This window comes from Giraffa tippelskirchi, chromosome 8 (genome assembly GCF_054371585.1).
Source record: "Giraffa tippelskirchi isolate mGirTip1 chromosome 8, T2T-mGirTip1v1.2.pri, whole genome shotgun sequence".
In the NCBI taxonomy this organism is placed as follows: domain Eukaryota; kingdom Metazoa; phylum Chordata; class Mammalia; order Artiodactyla; family Giraffidae; genus Giraffa; species Giraffa tippelskirchi.
Genome location: NC_137282.1, coordinates 58,116,741 through 58,132,519, shown reverse-complemented (window position 1 = coordinate 58,132,519; position 15,779 = coordinate 58,116,741). Strand labels below are relative to the sequence as shown.

The 15,779-nt window shown below is 46.6% G+C and overlaps 1 protein-coding gene across 1 annotated transcript in view; it reads left to right on the top strand.

Annotated features, from left to right (window-relative positions):
- UBE2QL1 (ubiquitin conjugating enzyme E2 QL1) overlaps positions 1-15,779 on the top strand; it is a 55,142-nt gene that overhangs the window by 1,373 nt on the left and 37,990 nt on the right. The gene's annotated exons all lie outside the window — the stretch shown is intronic.

Below are 15,779 nucleotides of genomic sequence, written 5' to 3'. Positions count from 1 at the left end.
TTTATATGGACCTCAGCATCTAAATGTCCAGCCCAGTTTATCGCCCCCTCGCCCGCCACACACACAGAGCCCCACCCCCCAATAGCTCAGGGATGCCCTGCGAGTTGGGGAGGGGGGGTGGTTCTCTGCAGAGGGCCAGCTGCCTGCTGCCGAATCTACCGGCCCTGCTTCGTCCTGACCAGCATCTAATGCAAGGTGAAAATTCTGCTCTTGACAAATTTCGCTGGAGAGGCAGAGGTGTGCTGTGAGTTGTTCTGTAAGTGACAAGGCCAGACTCCCTCCAGGAAACGCCTGGGACCTGCCTCTCACCAGGACCATCAGCTCCCCAGAGATCTAGCTCTCTCTCTCAGACCTGTGAACTTCCTTCTGTTTCCTCATGCCCCCAGGGCTTAAATCCATCATCAGGGTTAAAGATTTTTGACTACTGAAATCAGGGGCAAGCTTGAGGTCTGAGTCTTCTCGCCTACTGCCCCAGATGGCAGCTTTACTGCAAAGAACCCCCAGAGAACCTGAGAGCAGAAAAGGAATGAACCTCCCGAAATCCCTTCCCCTAGCTGCAGGCAGAGGAGTGATGGTTTTCTCTTCCCACGCTATATGCTCTTGATCATGTTCAAGTTGGCTGATAATTTCCTAAACCACTATTGAACATTACTTAAAAAAAAAAAAAAAAGCATAGTTTTATGTGGGTGTGTTTTAGATGTATGGAGAATCACTGTTTCCTTTAGGAGACCCCGAATGACCTCGATGTGATCTTTCTACAGCCAGCATCTTAGAAGCCATCAGTCCCCTGTCACCTGCCTCTTCAGGATCTTTCACACTAATCAAATAATGCTTGTTCTGCCAATTTCACTAGAGGTGGAGCCCCTGGGATTCCACGCCAATTGCCTTGGCACTTAAGTCTTGACTGAGGTCTGTTTTCACCAAGTAACTATCCTGCTAGTCCAGCTTTCCGGGGGTTTAGCTTCCGCTTGTCTCTCCAGTTCGAAACAGTATGGATGTGGCAGCTTTAGAAAGGCGAGGTTTAACGCTTTGACATCAGAAATTCACCCTGAAGCTTGTGGTTTAGTGCTGGTTCTGATGTAAAGAGCCTGTGATGGGATACAAGCCACGGGAGGAGTGGGGGGCGTTTATATTAACAGTATTCGTACAAATGATGGGGAAGAATTTTTCGCAGAAATGCATCTGTTATTGGTATCAGAAAGCTCTGCTAATCAGAACTCTCTAGAACACTCTCTTACCATCTTTTATCCTTCGCGGGGATGACTTTGGGGACCAGGGGCAGAGGAATATCATTTTGCCTTATAATCATAGAATGATAGCATTTAGATTTGGAAACGATCCCAGAGGTCACGTGGACCTCAGCTTGCATTTTGAAAGATGCAGGAAAATAAAGATTTCAAATGACAAGTAAGGACTTTTTTCTAAGAAGAGATCTATCTTAGTACATTATTAATAAATATTTTCCATGCTCACATCAGTGCTGTGAATGATCGTTCTGTTGGTGCCTGGGCACTTCTATTAAATTGGGCAAGTCCTTGGGTATATATTTCTTTTCTCTGTAATCCAAATTGAGAATCTTCATACAGTTGGCAAGCTAGAGACCTCATTGTTGAAAGTAATTATCAACATTTTTATTTATTAGTTTCAAAATCTTAGTTGAACTCAGGGCCTCCCCCACCTAGCATATTATGTTATACTACCTGTTCTAAAGTCTAGTGTGTAAAATGTCTGAAAGGAAGAGGAGCACTCAGAAATTTATAAAAATACCAATTCAGTTCCTTTGCACTTTTCCTGCTGACTTCAACATCCAAAAGAGAGTCATGTAGGATACTCACAGACCACTCGAAATGCAGTGTAAGGACCGGAGGAATGGTCGCTCACCAGTGTCTCAGGCTTCTGTGCAGGACAAGGTCCGGGTAGTGTTTGGGGGCCCTGTGTGTTAGGTACCTTTCCTGCTTTTGAAAATTTCCTACCTACAGGTTGTTCATCGCACGTACCTTGGTTACCAAATTATTTCCATAGTTAAAGGTAATAGGCTTTGGGAAAGCAATCAAAATACCTGATGAGGTTTTCAAAGAGAACCAAGAGTGCTACCAAACCAATCATTACTCTAAAAGGCAGAACGGTTCCATTCTAGTTACCTTCCTCCCTCTGTTGGCACTTTCTTTTTTCAGGATTTGGGTTTTTTACTCGACAATGTTAGAAAAACCTCCTTTTCCTCTTTCGCAACTACTAAGCTTAACTTTCTGAATTGGGGATACCCTAAAGTCAATTTTGGTTCTCTGCCTTTAGACACATCATAAAATACTTTTAGCATAGCATAGCATAGTGAAGTCACTCAGTCATGTGTTACTCCATAGCCTGTAACCTACCAGGCTCCTCCGTCCATGGGATTTTCCAGGCAAGAGTACTGGAGTGGGTTGCCATTTCCTTCTCCAGGGGATCTGCCTGACCCAGGGATCGAACCTGGGTCTCCCACATTGTAGGCAGATGCTTTACCGTCTGAGCCACCAGGGAAGACAAAATACTTTTAAGGGTCATATTAAATAGAAGAGATTGGTCTTCTTAATCAACTGATCATATAAAGAAGAGATCTGCTTCACCATTTTGTGTTGAGCATTAAATGTTTGGGTTTATCACTCAGTGTGACAGATTAGTCATTTCACGTTACCTAACTCTTGGGGGCCCCATGTTATCATCATCTCTGGTGTGCAGCTTTAGGAATTTTGTTTGTTTTCAATTAACTTACCAAATATTTCTTCTGTATATATTCTGTGTAGAGATGATGACATACAAACCTTGCCTGTTTATTACCAAATCCTCTTCTGACTACAAAGAGACATTTTAGGTAACTCTTTGTTTGTGGAATTGAAAATCTCCATGCCTTGGAGGGTCCTACCTAGGCCATGCCCTGTGTGTACTGGGTCTCACTCCCCGAATAATTGATGATTCTACAGATGCTCTCTACTTGCCCTTGTCTGAGCAGAAGCCTCCCCAGAGTGACTTGCTGTTGTTGTTCAGTTGCTCAGTTGTGTCCAACTCTTTGTGACCCCATGGCCTGCAGCACACCAGACTTCCCTGTCCTTCACCATCTCCCAGAGCTTACTAAAATTCATGTCCCTTGAGTCAGTGACGCCATCCAGCCATCTCATCCTCTGTTGTCCCCTTCTCCTCCCGCCCTCAATCTTTCCCAGCATCAGGGTCTTTTCAGGCGAGTTGGCTCTTCACATCAAGTGGCCAAAGTACTGGAGCTTCAGCTTCAGCAGTACTGGAGTCAAAGTGGCTACAGGGAGCATTAAGTCGGGGTTCTATTTTCACATCAGTGCGCCTCCTGAGTGTCCCCTTTTTATTTAGTGAGACATTACCCTGGGCAGGGGAACCAGATGGCACTTGAAAGAGAGTTTCTTACTCCTCCTCTGTCCCCTTGGTGCCAACCACGGGACTCAACCCAGCAGGAGGTCGATGCATTGACAGCAGTGGCAGCTAGCATGTACTGTTTGCTCTGTGCCAAGCTCTGGGCAGCTGAGCCTTAGGGCGATCAGCTTACCTGGTTCCGCTGTTCCGGTGGTCACTGTACAGGTGAGGGAACCTCAGCTCCTCACGGTCAGGGGAAGTGAATGCAGCTTTGTCTGCTAATGCCAGCACTGACCGCGAGGCTCTGAGCACCAGCCGCTGTTGGTGATGGTTGTCTGTGATGGCAGAGCTAGGCCCCGGGTGTCTCCAGCCAGTGGTTGGATATGACCTATGTGGTCATCATTTATGTCCACAGAGGACAGGGACACAGCCAGCCGTCAGCAGAAGAATGAGAACAGCTGGACTGAAACACCTTCAGTCCTTAGTGTTTGAACTAGAAATAGGTAAGCGATTCTGGGACAGTTGAGTTTCCTGACAGCAATCGTTTCTGGAATTTTGGAACACAGCAAAGTGGCAGGTGTCCAAACTTGTGAACGTGTGAAGAAGGAGCAAGCCCTGCAGATCGGCTTTGTTTGATGATAAAGTGCATCTCGGAGGTTGACTTTAGGGCTTCAAGGATTCTGCATCGTGGGTGTTCCTGAGTCTTGCACACACACACAGAGCCCATCTTCAGGACTTCTTCCAAAGTACTAGGCTTGGAAATAGCTTTTTACTTATCACTGCACCATCTCCATGGCTTCCCAGGTGGCTCAGTGGTAAAGAACCCATTTGCCAGTGCAGGAGTCTCGGGTTCAGTCTCTGGGTGGGAAAGATCCCCCGGAGGAGGGCATGGCAACTCACTCCAGTATCCTTGCCTGGGAAATCCCATGGACAGAGGAGCCTGGCGGGCTACAGTCCGTGGGGTCACAAATGAGTCAAACACAGCTCGATGACTAGAAACAAGCAAACACAATCTCAAAAAGTAACGAAGGACAGCCCTGTGGGTTCCGAAAGTGTATTGGCTCCTGAGCTATCGTAATTCACACAACATTCTGAAAGCGCCATATTGGGTTTGCTAAGGCTCTGACCCAAAGTACCGCAGTCTGGGGCGCTCAAACAACAGGCGTTTACTTCTCGCTTTCTGGAGACCAGAAGTCTGAGACCAAGGTGACAGCAGGCTTGGCTTCTCCTGAGGGGAGGAGGATGTCCTCAGCTCTCCTGCTTGGCTCGTAGACGGCCGTCTGCTCGCGTGTCCTCGCGTGGCCTGCCTTCTGCCTCTGTGTCCTCCCCTCCCCTTCTTGTAAGGACACTGGTCTTACTGGATCAGTGAAAGTGAAGGTCGCCCAGTCGTGTCTGACTCTTTGCAAACCCTTGGACTATACAGTCCATGGAATGCTCCAGGCCAGAATGCTGGAGTGGGTAGCCTCTCCCTTCTCCAGGGAATCTTCCCAACCCAGGTCTCCCACATTGCAGGTGGATTCTTTACCAGCTCAGCCACAAGGGAAGCCCAGGAATACTGGAGTGGGTAGCCTATCCCTTCTCCAGAGGATCTTCCTGACCCAGAAATCGAACCCATGTCTCCTAGCATTGCAGGCAGAGTCTTTACTAACTGAGCTATGAGGGAAGCCTGTGTGTTACTGGATCAGGGCCCACACTAATGACCTCAGTTTGACATGATCACCTCTGTAAAGACCCTCCACACACGTTAGTTACCTTCTGAAGTGCTCGGGGGTAGGATTCCATCCTATGCGTTAAGGTGGGATCATCACACAGCCCATAACAAGCCCAAACAGGAATTTCTTAACCAGTTCAACCTCTCAGTTTCTCCCGAGGCTGTTGCTGGTTTTCAGAGTAACATAAATGAAGCCCACCTGTGTCCACACAGGACCGCACTCAGGGGGGCCAGCTGGGGACAGAGATGGTGGCCCCTTCAAAGGGAAGCTGGGAGAACCGGGCATGTAAACAGTGACAGCCGGGGCGTGGGTCATGCCACGTGACTCACCCAGGAGAGCGGATTTGTGTGTTTCGGGGCGGGTGTTGGGGGTGGGTTGTCTTATGAGTCACTGTGTCGTTGTATTCTGTGCCCACGTGTAGGTGACAGAGGTCATCACCCATGCCGGATGACTCTGCGGCTTGAGGGCTCCATGTGTTCGATGGTTCAGAGGAAAAAATAGCTTGTTCCGCTATCAAGTAGGGCGGGCGGGAGGCAGCGGACCCGGCTCTGCATCCTAAAATAGTCCCCCGCCAACTTGGCGAGCTCCCACACGCCGGCTCCGCAGCGAGGCTGCTCATCCCGGGGCTGACGGTGCAGTTCATAGCAGTAATAACTCACTTTACCGTGAGTTGTAGCCTTTTGAGGATCAGCACTTACAAAAAGAGGATGTAAATGCCTTTCCGTTTACTTGTCTGATTTACAGTAAAGGGTGTGAAAGGTTTGCTTTCATTTTTCAGGGTCAGGAGAGTTTAGGGGCTTTTGTGTGGTTTTTAGTGGAACGTGCCAATGCAAACAAGAAGTTTGGTTTAACCCAGAGTCCTGCCCTTTCTCATCCCCAGGAACAGGCATGTGTGGGTGCAGGTTTGGAAGGAAAGCAGCCTCAGTGATACCACTCTGGGGGCAGTGAAGGGACCAGACAAATGACTTTCATGTCTACTTAAAAGAAAAAATTAAGAAAAAAAAAAAAAACCCAGCCACTAATAGTGGGTTCTTTGAGCCACTTCAAATCTTGAATCCTAGATTCTTACTGGGTTGATGAGGTGGTGGGAAGGGCTCCGCCGGTGTTTCAGTGGTAAAGAATCTGCCTGCCAACGCAGGAGCTGAAGGAGATGCTAGTTCAGTCCCTGGGTGGGGAAGATCCCCGGGAGGAGGGCATGGCAACCCACCAGCATTCTTGCCTGGAGAATCCCATGGACGGAGGAGCTTGGTGGGCTACAGCCCATAGGGTTGCAAAGAGTCAGACACAACTGACATGACTTTGCACACCCACGCATGCAAAGGAGTGGGGAGATGGGACGGGATGGGGGAGGGGTGACTCCTGTCCCCTCTGCGGGAGGTCGTCAGCCCCGGGTTCATCAGATGCTCTGGGAAGCCTTTCAGTTACCCCAGTGGTGATGTGTGTGCTCATTCGCTGAGCAGTGTCTGACTCTTTGCGACCCCACAGACTGTAGCCCGCCAGGCTCCTCTGTCCATGGGATTCTCCAGGCAAAAATACTGGATTGGGTTGCCATTTGCTCCTCCAGAGGATCTTCCCGACCCACACCTCCTGCATTGGCAGGCAGATTCTTTACCACTGTGCCACCTGGGAAGCCCACATTATTCCAATGCCAGGTCCCCATCCTCAAAGATTCAGATTTCTCGTGGATAAGATCAGGCCCTAGTAGAGTCCTGCTGGAAGATCTACTTGATTGTAGTGGACGACCAGAGCTGGACCAGAACTGCTCATTTATTCCACATCCATCATCTGTGGTCCCTCCTCCCACCAGCAGCCAGAGCTTCAGGCAGTGGTGGGTGTAATGAACTCTTTACCTGCCCCCCTCCCACCTTGCTTGAACTCACTGTCCTGTGTCCACCCTGACCAGCCCTCTGAAAGCCCTACTTGTGTAGAGGAAGCCATCACATAACCCAGGCCTGCCTCCCTGGACTAAGAAGTGGAAACACTTCCACCCTTCCAAAAAGGGAGTGTGAGTGACAGGAGAGTCCTCACCTCGGATCAGACACAGCTCCGAGGGCTCAGGTGCAGGACCACCCAGAACTGTGGATAACTAGCTGGTTCATGCACTGCATGCTTTGAGTGCCCACTCTGTGCCAGGCACACACTGGGCACACAGTGAATGAAATTTGTGGAAAGTGCCCATCACCAAGAACTATCTGTCGTGTCTGACCAAGGACCCCAGATGGAGACCGTCAGGGGAAGAAACAGAATTGGGACCAACCAGGTGGCGTTGGTTAGGAGAGGAGGGCAGGGGGGGATCTGGGAGCTGGAGGAAGTGGCCAGAAGGTGCCACTCCCTACCTGGCAGGTCTGGGTGTGGTCTAGCTCCTCCTTCCTGTCTCCCAGCCTGGCTTCTCCCCACCCTGCCCCTCTGTCTCCCTACAGGTATCTCATCCCCTGCTTGGGTTCCTGCGGTGCCCCGTCCAGCTTCTCTGTCCCCTTCCATCCTCCCTGCTGGCGTTGCTCTGGTTCCTCTAAATCCTCACCTGGCTTTCTCACGCCCTTGGTTACGACCATTATGGAATACATCCAAACCCCCAATCACCGCCCGCCCGGGGTGTGGCTCTTCCCACCAGGGCCCCCCTCCCAGGGCACACCGGCAGGTCTCCCCCTTTGCTGAGCTCACAGGCCCACCCCCATCTGGAAAGCTCCCCCATTCATCAGTTGAGCCCCTTCCATCCTCCAAAACTCTGCTGAGATGTCTGAGCTCCCGCAGAAGATTCCTCCATCATCCCTCCAATAACACGAGGGCTCTGTTCTCTTAATACCTCCGTGTGGCCAGGAAAATGTTGATTTCTACACTGGTCCTGCTAGACTGTGTTACCTATTTGCAGCTCTGTTTCCCATTACCATCACCCAGTTCCCAGCATATCATATGTGCCGAACAAATGTGTCCGTTACGTTTGCTCACTTGAGCGCACACCCCATCTGCTCCGCCCGTGGCTGTTTGAGAATCCAGTACAGTTGTGGACTGGCCAGGTGCTCCCTGTGGGCCAGCCACTGTGCAAATGCTTTAGTGGGCCATGTGATTAAGTCTTTGCAACCACCCATGGCGTAGGTGCTATGGTTATTCCCATCTTACAGAGGAGGAAACAGGCTCACTGAGGTTGAATCTGTGCCCGAGGCAGATGGCTAGTAAAACGGCAGCGCTGAATTGAAACATGTATATTATCATATGTGAAACAGATCGCCAGTCCAGGTTCGATGCCTGAGACCGGATGCTCAGGGCTGGTGCACTGGGATGACCCAGAGGGATGGGATGAGGAGGGAGGTGAAAGGGGGTTCAGGATGGGGAACACATGTACACCCATGGCTGATTCATGTCATTGTATGGCAAAAACCACTACAGTATTGTAAAGTAATTAGCCTCCAACTAAAATTAAAAAAAAAAAAGGGCAGAGCTGGGATGTCACAGGCACTCTGTCACAGCCACCTGGCTCCCATGGGCTGTCACATTGGCAGGTGGCAGCCCCCTCCCCCGCCCCGACCAGGTAGCACGGTCAGCTTGGTGGTTCCTACTGGGTCCCCACACTCCTCAGGGATAGCTTTGCAAGAATATTGGGCTTGGTTTTGCTACAACTCAGAATCAATACACAAGGGGTGGGATGATGTATCCATCAAATCTAATCTAAAATTCTGTAGTTTGTGGTACAGAATTATCCACAAACTTGAACAACTGTATTGGCCCAAATTCAACAGTCAGCAGCTTGTATCTATTATGTGAAATGGAAGAATATTTTAATTCTTCCAAACTATAGGAGAGAGATAATTATTGCTGCATTATTTCTTCTATACACAAAAGGGAAAGACATTTTAAAGATTCTGAAAATACTGGAGAAAGAAATGCTTTCTGAACCTAATGGTTACATTGGTAAAGCCACACAGGTTGAAGAAATTACTACTTTAAAAATAGTTTCTGTAAAATAATAATTCTCCATCACAATATTTAGCAAGTATCCCCAAGATTTTTTATTACTATTAAGAGTTCTTGATGAGAGAAGGAAATCCTGTCTTTTAATGGATTAGATTACATTTTAAAAGTGTATTCAGCTCACTTGGGAATTGAAGGAGAAATTTCCCAGAAAAATATTGTTAAGGGGGTACTTGCCATTTTTTGATGGTGAAAATCAGACATTTCCAAACATCAGAATATGAAATTACAAAATGTATTATATGGTGATTATAATAAAAAGCAGCTATTCTTGTTTTGTAAAGTTGGTCATTTTGTGCGCTCACACACATACACACAATAATTGCTTTTGCCTTACCAATACATATGAATGAGGGTGATTTTGACTATCAGGCTGGGAGCTGGTTTTGCTTCCCAAGAGACACCAGCTAGCAATTGCATGTAACTGTACAAAATAAGCTTTCATTGCAGTGAGGATTAACCTGTGTCGGTCTTCCACAGTTAGAGGCATACCCTACCCCTCTCTGCTCCCCTGCCAGTGGAAATATCATGAAGGAAACCTGAAACTGAATTTGTTACAAGCTTAAATTAATTGTAACAAGATGACATGCGCTTTTACAATGTAACTTTTAAAAGTCATCCGAATACTAAATTAATCATAATTTACTTTGTACAAGAGGACTGAGCCTCAGGGAAGCTTCCTCTGTAGGGTGCATGTGTGGGGACACACTCCCCTGAGGTCGGAGCCTCTCCACCTTGGCCTAGGGAAGGCAGAGCCCCGCAAATATGCAGGTTAGGGTCCTCAGGAAGCCCTTCATCCAGTGAACACCTGAAACTAATACAGATGAGCTGCCCATAGTGGCCCCTGTGGTCCTTCCCCTCACAGAACTGCTTGTTTTTCCTTTGATCACTTTTATAATGCATATTAGGAAACATCGTAATCTTAGCCCATAAAAGACAAAGTTTCTCTATAAGGATCAACCAGTAAAATTACATAAAGCATAAAGGAAATTATTTTAATTCATAACTAAAACTAATCTAATAAAAAGTGACTTCGAACTCTACTGGATTGAATTACAGTGATTTTTGTTTCGGTAATTTTATTTAAAAGGAGATCCTGGCATCCGCCTTTTCATAGACAAGAGAGATGGATGCCTTTTGGTTATTCTTGCAGATCAGAGAAGGAACTAGAGGCCCCAGGAGCCCCTTCCTGCAACCTCAAAACCCACGAGGCCACCCTTAGCATCTGTGGACATCTGGAGACCCCTCCTCAGAACAGGGCATCAAATGCATAAAATAAAATTCACAGGAAAACAGAAATATAGTTATCACCTTTTTAAAATGATGAACTAAAATATGAAATTAAAAAGCATGACTTTATTAACACATTTAGTATCAAGACCTAGTTAGTGGGGTCCAGTGGCTAAGACTCCATGCTCCCAATGCAGGGGCCCAAGTTCGATCCCTAGTCAGGGAGCTAGAGCCCACAGCCAAATAAATAAATAAAAATAAATATTAAGAAGAAATCTATTTATTGTCCTAAGTGGACATAGAAACTGATGATACGTCAAGCTATCTACAACTGTCATTGGAAGGACTGATGTTGAAGCTGAAACTCCAATACTTTGGCCATCTGATTCAAAGAGCTAACTCATTTGAAAAGACCCTGATGCTGGGAAAGGTTGAGGGCAGGAGGAGAAGGGGATGACAGAGGATGAGATGGTTGGATGGCATCACCGACTCAATGGACGTGAGTTTGCGTGAACTCCGGGAGTTGGTGGTGGACAGGCAGGCCTGGTGTGCTGCAGTTCATGGGGTTGCAAAGAGTCGGACACGACTGAGCGACTGAACTGAACAACCGTCACGTGAGTTTTAAATGTCTGGGATTTCTCTTGGTAACAAAATGAAAGCAATGCTAAATCTGCTTTGCTTTGTTACTTCCAAGCACAACTAAATGAAGTGCTGAACTGCAGTTAGGAGTTAATGAAAATAAGGACAGCTTTTGCATCTAAGTTTATGTTCCCTTGCGGATGCATGGGCCCTGGGAACCCGTGGCTCTAGGTGTTGACAGCTGTCTTGGGAAAGAACTTAAATCTTACCATGCAGCTCATGGCCAGAACCTTTGGGGGTGAGGTTCAGGACCCCAGGATGTAGCTCAGTCATAGTCTTGTTGGGTGGGGTTGGGATAAAACCATGGACCTCAAGCGGGGGCCAGCCGCACCCCAGCCCCTCCTCCCAAGCCTGCTTCCCACCTGAGCCTCAGTTGCCTCACCTAAAAATAGGCACAAAACCTCACATCACAGGTGTATTATGACGCTCAAAGGAAATGATGGCCTCAGGTGCCTTGCATACAGGAGGTGATCAATAGATGCTCCTTCTTATAAAAGTAGAATTTTATTGAAATAAATACTTAAGAAAAGTACAACCGAAGATCCAGAATTGGTTTTACATTCAATATCCATCATAGGAAGCAATCTGCTTTCATAAGTATTAGTGTTTCAGAGTGACATTGACATTGAGTTGGTTCAATTTTTTTTTTTATATATTTGACCATAATTTTATAATATTCACAAAAATCACAGTGTAGCCTCCTCTTTGCCCTTTCAGAACTGTCACCTGTCCTTGTGGACTATTGTCATCACCTGTTGACTCTTCATCATCAAGTCATTTTTTATTGTTAGGAGTTGATTTCTGATAAAAACCCTGATTGTGTTATTATCCAACACAAGAGCTGCTTTTTCAGCTTTACAACCTTGCTCTCCAAGAACCCTATTTGTTAGCAGTATCTTTAAATTACCTTAATTTCTGCTGCTGCCAAGTTAGAAAATCACATTGAAGAATATAATTATTTCACACATTTATCTTCTCTCAATCACACCTTGGTACCCTTCCATATTGTTGAGATGCTTTCTTTATTACAGAATATGAAGTCCACTTGAAAACTTTTGGGCTTCCATTTTGTTTCAAGATGAAAAGCTGAGTCAGAAATCAAATTTTAAATATTTTCAAATGCTGTGGTTTCCAGTAGTTATCACAGGTCACACAGAATGAACATAAATTGCCTCAGTACAACTGAAAGAGAGTTTCACTTAGTCAGTGGTCCTTTGCCTGACTGATACCTTTAGGGAAAGTCTTTTTTTTGTTTGTTTGTTTTTTTTTAGAATGTATATACATGTATATTTGTGTATATATATATATATGTATATATAAAAGAATAAGTATACATATGTATTTATATATATATACACAATATGTATATACATTCTTTTCCCTCATTGGTTATTATAAAATATTGATTGTAGTTTCCTGTGCTATATGTTAAATCCTTGTTTTTTATCTGTTTTAACTGTGGTGTTGGAGACGACTCTTGAGAGTCCCTTGGACTGCAAGAAGATCCAACCAGTCCATCCTAAAGGAGATCATGTGACAAGGGCTCGGGGCCGGGGCAGTGGGATGATCCAGAGGGATGGGAGGGGGAGGGAGGTGGGTGGGGGGTTCGGGAAGGGGAACACATGTAAACCCATGGCTGATTCTTGTCAATGTATGGCAAAAACTATTACAATACTGTAAAGTAATTAGCCCCCAAGTAAAATAAATAAATTTATAAAAAAAAAAAAAAAAATAAAGGAGATCAGTCCTGGTTGTTCATTGGAAGGACTGATGTTGAAGCTGAAACTCCAATACTTTGGCCACCTCATGCAAAGAGTTGACTCATTGGAAAAGACCCTAATGCTGGGTAGGATTGGGGGCAGGAGGAGAAGGGGACGACAGAGGATGAGATGGTTGGATGGCATCACCGACTCGATGGACATGGGTTTGGGTAAACTCCGGGAGTTGGTGATGGACAGGGAGGCCTGGCGAGCTGCGATTCATGGGGTCTCAAATAGTCTGACACAGCTGAGCGACTGAGCTGAACTGATATGTAGTAGCGGTATCGATGCTAATCCCAAACTCAAGGAAAAGTCTTTCTTTGATGAAATTCATGAGAAGTGTAGTTGAAATGTTCAACCTACCTATGTATACAATATATTACAATAATTGGAGGATAATCAGCAATAAACTCCAATCTTCTCTTATTGCTTAGTCAGCTAAGGCTCTGAGCATTGGCCTGGAAACTGGGGTAAGGCTTCCTGCATTTGACAGAAGAGTGACTAGATGTCTTCAGGATTTTTTCCAACTCTTAAGACTCAGATGAATGGAACCACTATTCTCACAAGGAGAGGGAATAGTATATGGTTCATTGGTCCTCCAGGATTTTTATGTTGTTTCTGTTGTACTCCCACTGATTTCCCCCAAGGTTAGCAACACTGAAATCTGAAATTTAACCTCTGGATCACCAGAGACGTGAAACACCCTTTTGTCCCCAGGGGCTCTCAGCTTGCAGGGTGCATCAGTCCAAGAAGGGGTGTGAGCTGCTTCGTGGAAGTGGAGTCTGTAACAACATATAAATCAGTGTGTGGGCCTGGGTGGTGCTGCCATAACTACCCCTGTAGGTTGGTAACGTTTTCAGCACCGTAGTCAGCAAATAAAAACGATTCTACCCAGCACTGCTCAGATTGTTTATTTCACGGGCATTTATGCCTGTTTTCCCCTCCTGTAAACTCATTATCTGGCTATCATTGAACCTCCTAGTTGAGATCATTTCAGTTGCCCTACCCTAAGAAAGGCTTTGCTGGTGGCATTAGTGGTAAAGAACTCACCTGCCAATGCAGGAGATGAGAGCTTAGGGTTCAGTCCCTGGGTTGGGGAGGTCCCCTGGAGGAGGAAATGGAAACCCACTCCAGGATTCTTGCCTGGAGAATCCCATGGATAGAGGAGCCTGGTGGGCTACAGTCCATAGGGTCGCAAGGAGTTGGATGTGACTGAAGCGATTTAGCATGCACCCCAAGGAAAAATATCAGTGGTCCTCAATCTACAGCTTGGCCCCAACCATGTACCACTTAGAGTCTCAGAGGACAGCCGATCACCCCATTCAGATGAGGATGAGCCTAGCAGCTGTTGGTCAACCCTGACTTGATTGCCTTTGTGGCCAGGATGCTGCACAAGATCAGGCGACCATTGTTTAACCTTTTCAGGGGGTTTGAAGAAGGGATAGACGGTCTCATGCCACCTCTGTGGCCAGGAGAAACCCAGGGTCTTCAGAACTGGGTCTTGATCAGCGCCCAACCCAGAAAGACACCCATAGCCCAGAACTCTGAACTCAAATGTGGGAGGAAGTGTAGGAGGGATACAGCCAATGGGAGGAGGTAAGAGCCACGGGTCTGCGCGGAGGAAGGAGTGAGCATGCTGGCCAGCAGAGGGTCTCTGATGGAGGTGGACAAGCCAGATCCCCACCCCAGAGCAGTGCATGCATTCAGCATTGCTGCTTACAGAGCACTTCTACTCATGTGGCTTCCTGGGGATCTGAGATAAGAGGAAGTTCACCCTGAGGAGCAGGACAGACTGGCAGACCCAAGGGTACAGTAAATGCCTGTTTTCTTGAGCTCCCAAGGGCAACATGATTGAACCAGACCATTACTCCTCAAGTGGTGACTGGAGGCTTAGTGATAATTTCCAAGAGGGATCTCCTTTCCCTATTGTCTCATTCTGTAGCATCATTAAGTAGGTGTTGTCAAATATTCAAGTTTGAGGACCACTAATTAGAAAGATCACTTCTTAACAAATAGATGGGGAAAAGTGGAAACAGTGACAGATTTTATTTTCTTGGGCTCCAAAATTATTATGGGCTGTGACTGCAGCCATGAAATTAAAACACACTTGCTCCTTGGCCAAAAAGCTATGACAAACCTAAAGTGAAAGTGTAAGTCGCTCGGTCATGTCCAACTCTTCGCAACCCCATGGACTATACAGTCATGGAATTCTCCAGGCCAGAATACTGGAGTGGGTAGCCTTTCCCTTCTCCAGGGGATCTTCCCAACCCAGGGTGGATTCTTTACCAGCTGAGCCACAAGGGAAGCATGACAAACCTAAAGAGCGTATCAAAAAGCAGACACATCACTGTCCCTACAAAGGTCTGTGTAGTCAAAGCTATGGTTTTTCCAGTAGCCATGCCCAGATATGCGCTGGACCATAAAGAAAGCTGAGTACCGAAGAAATGATGCTTTTGAACTGTGGTGCTGGAGAAGACTCTTGAGAGACCTTTGGACTTCAAGGAGATCAACCCTGAATATTCACTGGAAGGACTGATGCTGAAGCTGAAACTCCAATACTTTGGCCACCTGATGCAAAGAGCTGACTCATTGGAAAAGACCCTGATGCTGCAGAAGATTGAAGGCAGGAGGAGAAGGGGACGACAGAGGATGAGATGGTTGGGTGGCATCGCCAACTCGATGGACATGAGTTTGAGCAAATTCTGAAAGATAGTGGAGGACAGGGAAGCCTGGCGTGCTGCAGTCCCTGGGGCTGCAAAGAGTCAGACACAACTTAGTGACTGAACAGCAACAATAACAATTCGGAAGAAGACAGTCTGCCAGGAAGGGCTGGACAGATTTAACTTGTTATAGGACTCCTCATGGTAAAAGACCACCCTGCTAGTGTGCCTTGTCCAGAATTCCTGTGGGTCGATCCCCAGAGTCAATGGAAACTTTCATACTGTGCCGTTGAATTAAGTTGTCCCAAAAGGTTAAGGGAAAAGTTAAGGTTTTTGCCACAAGGAAACAGTTCTGACATGTCAGCTTTCTAAACCTATGGTGAATTTCATAATTTGTTTGATTTTCATAAAAACAGTGCAGTGTTATTAACTAGTTTTACAGGTCAAGCATAGTTTGA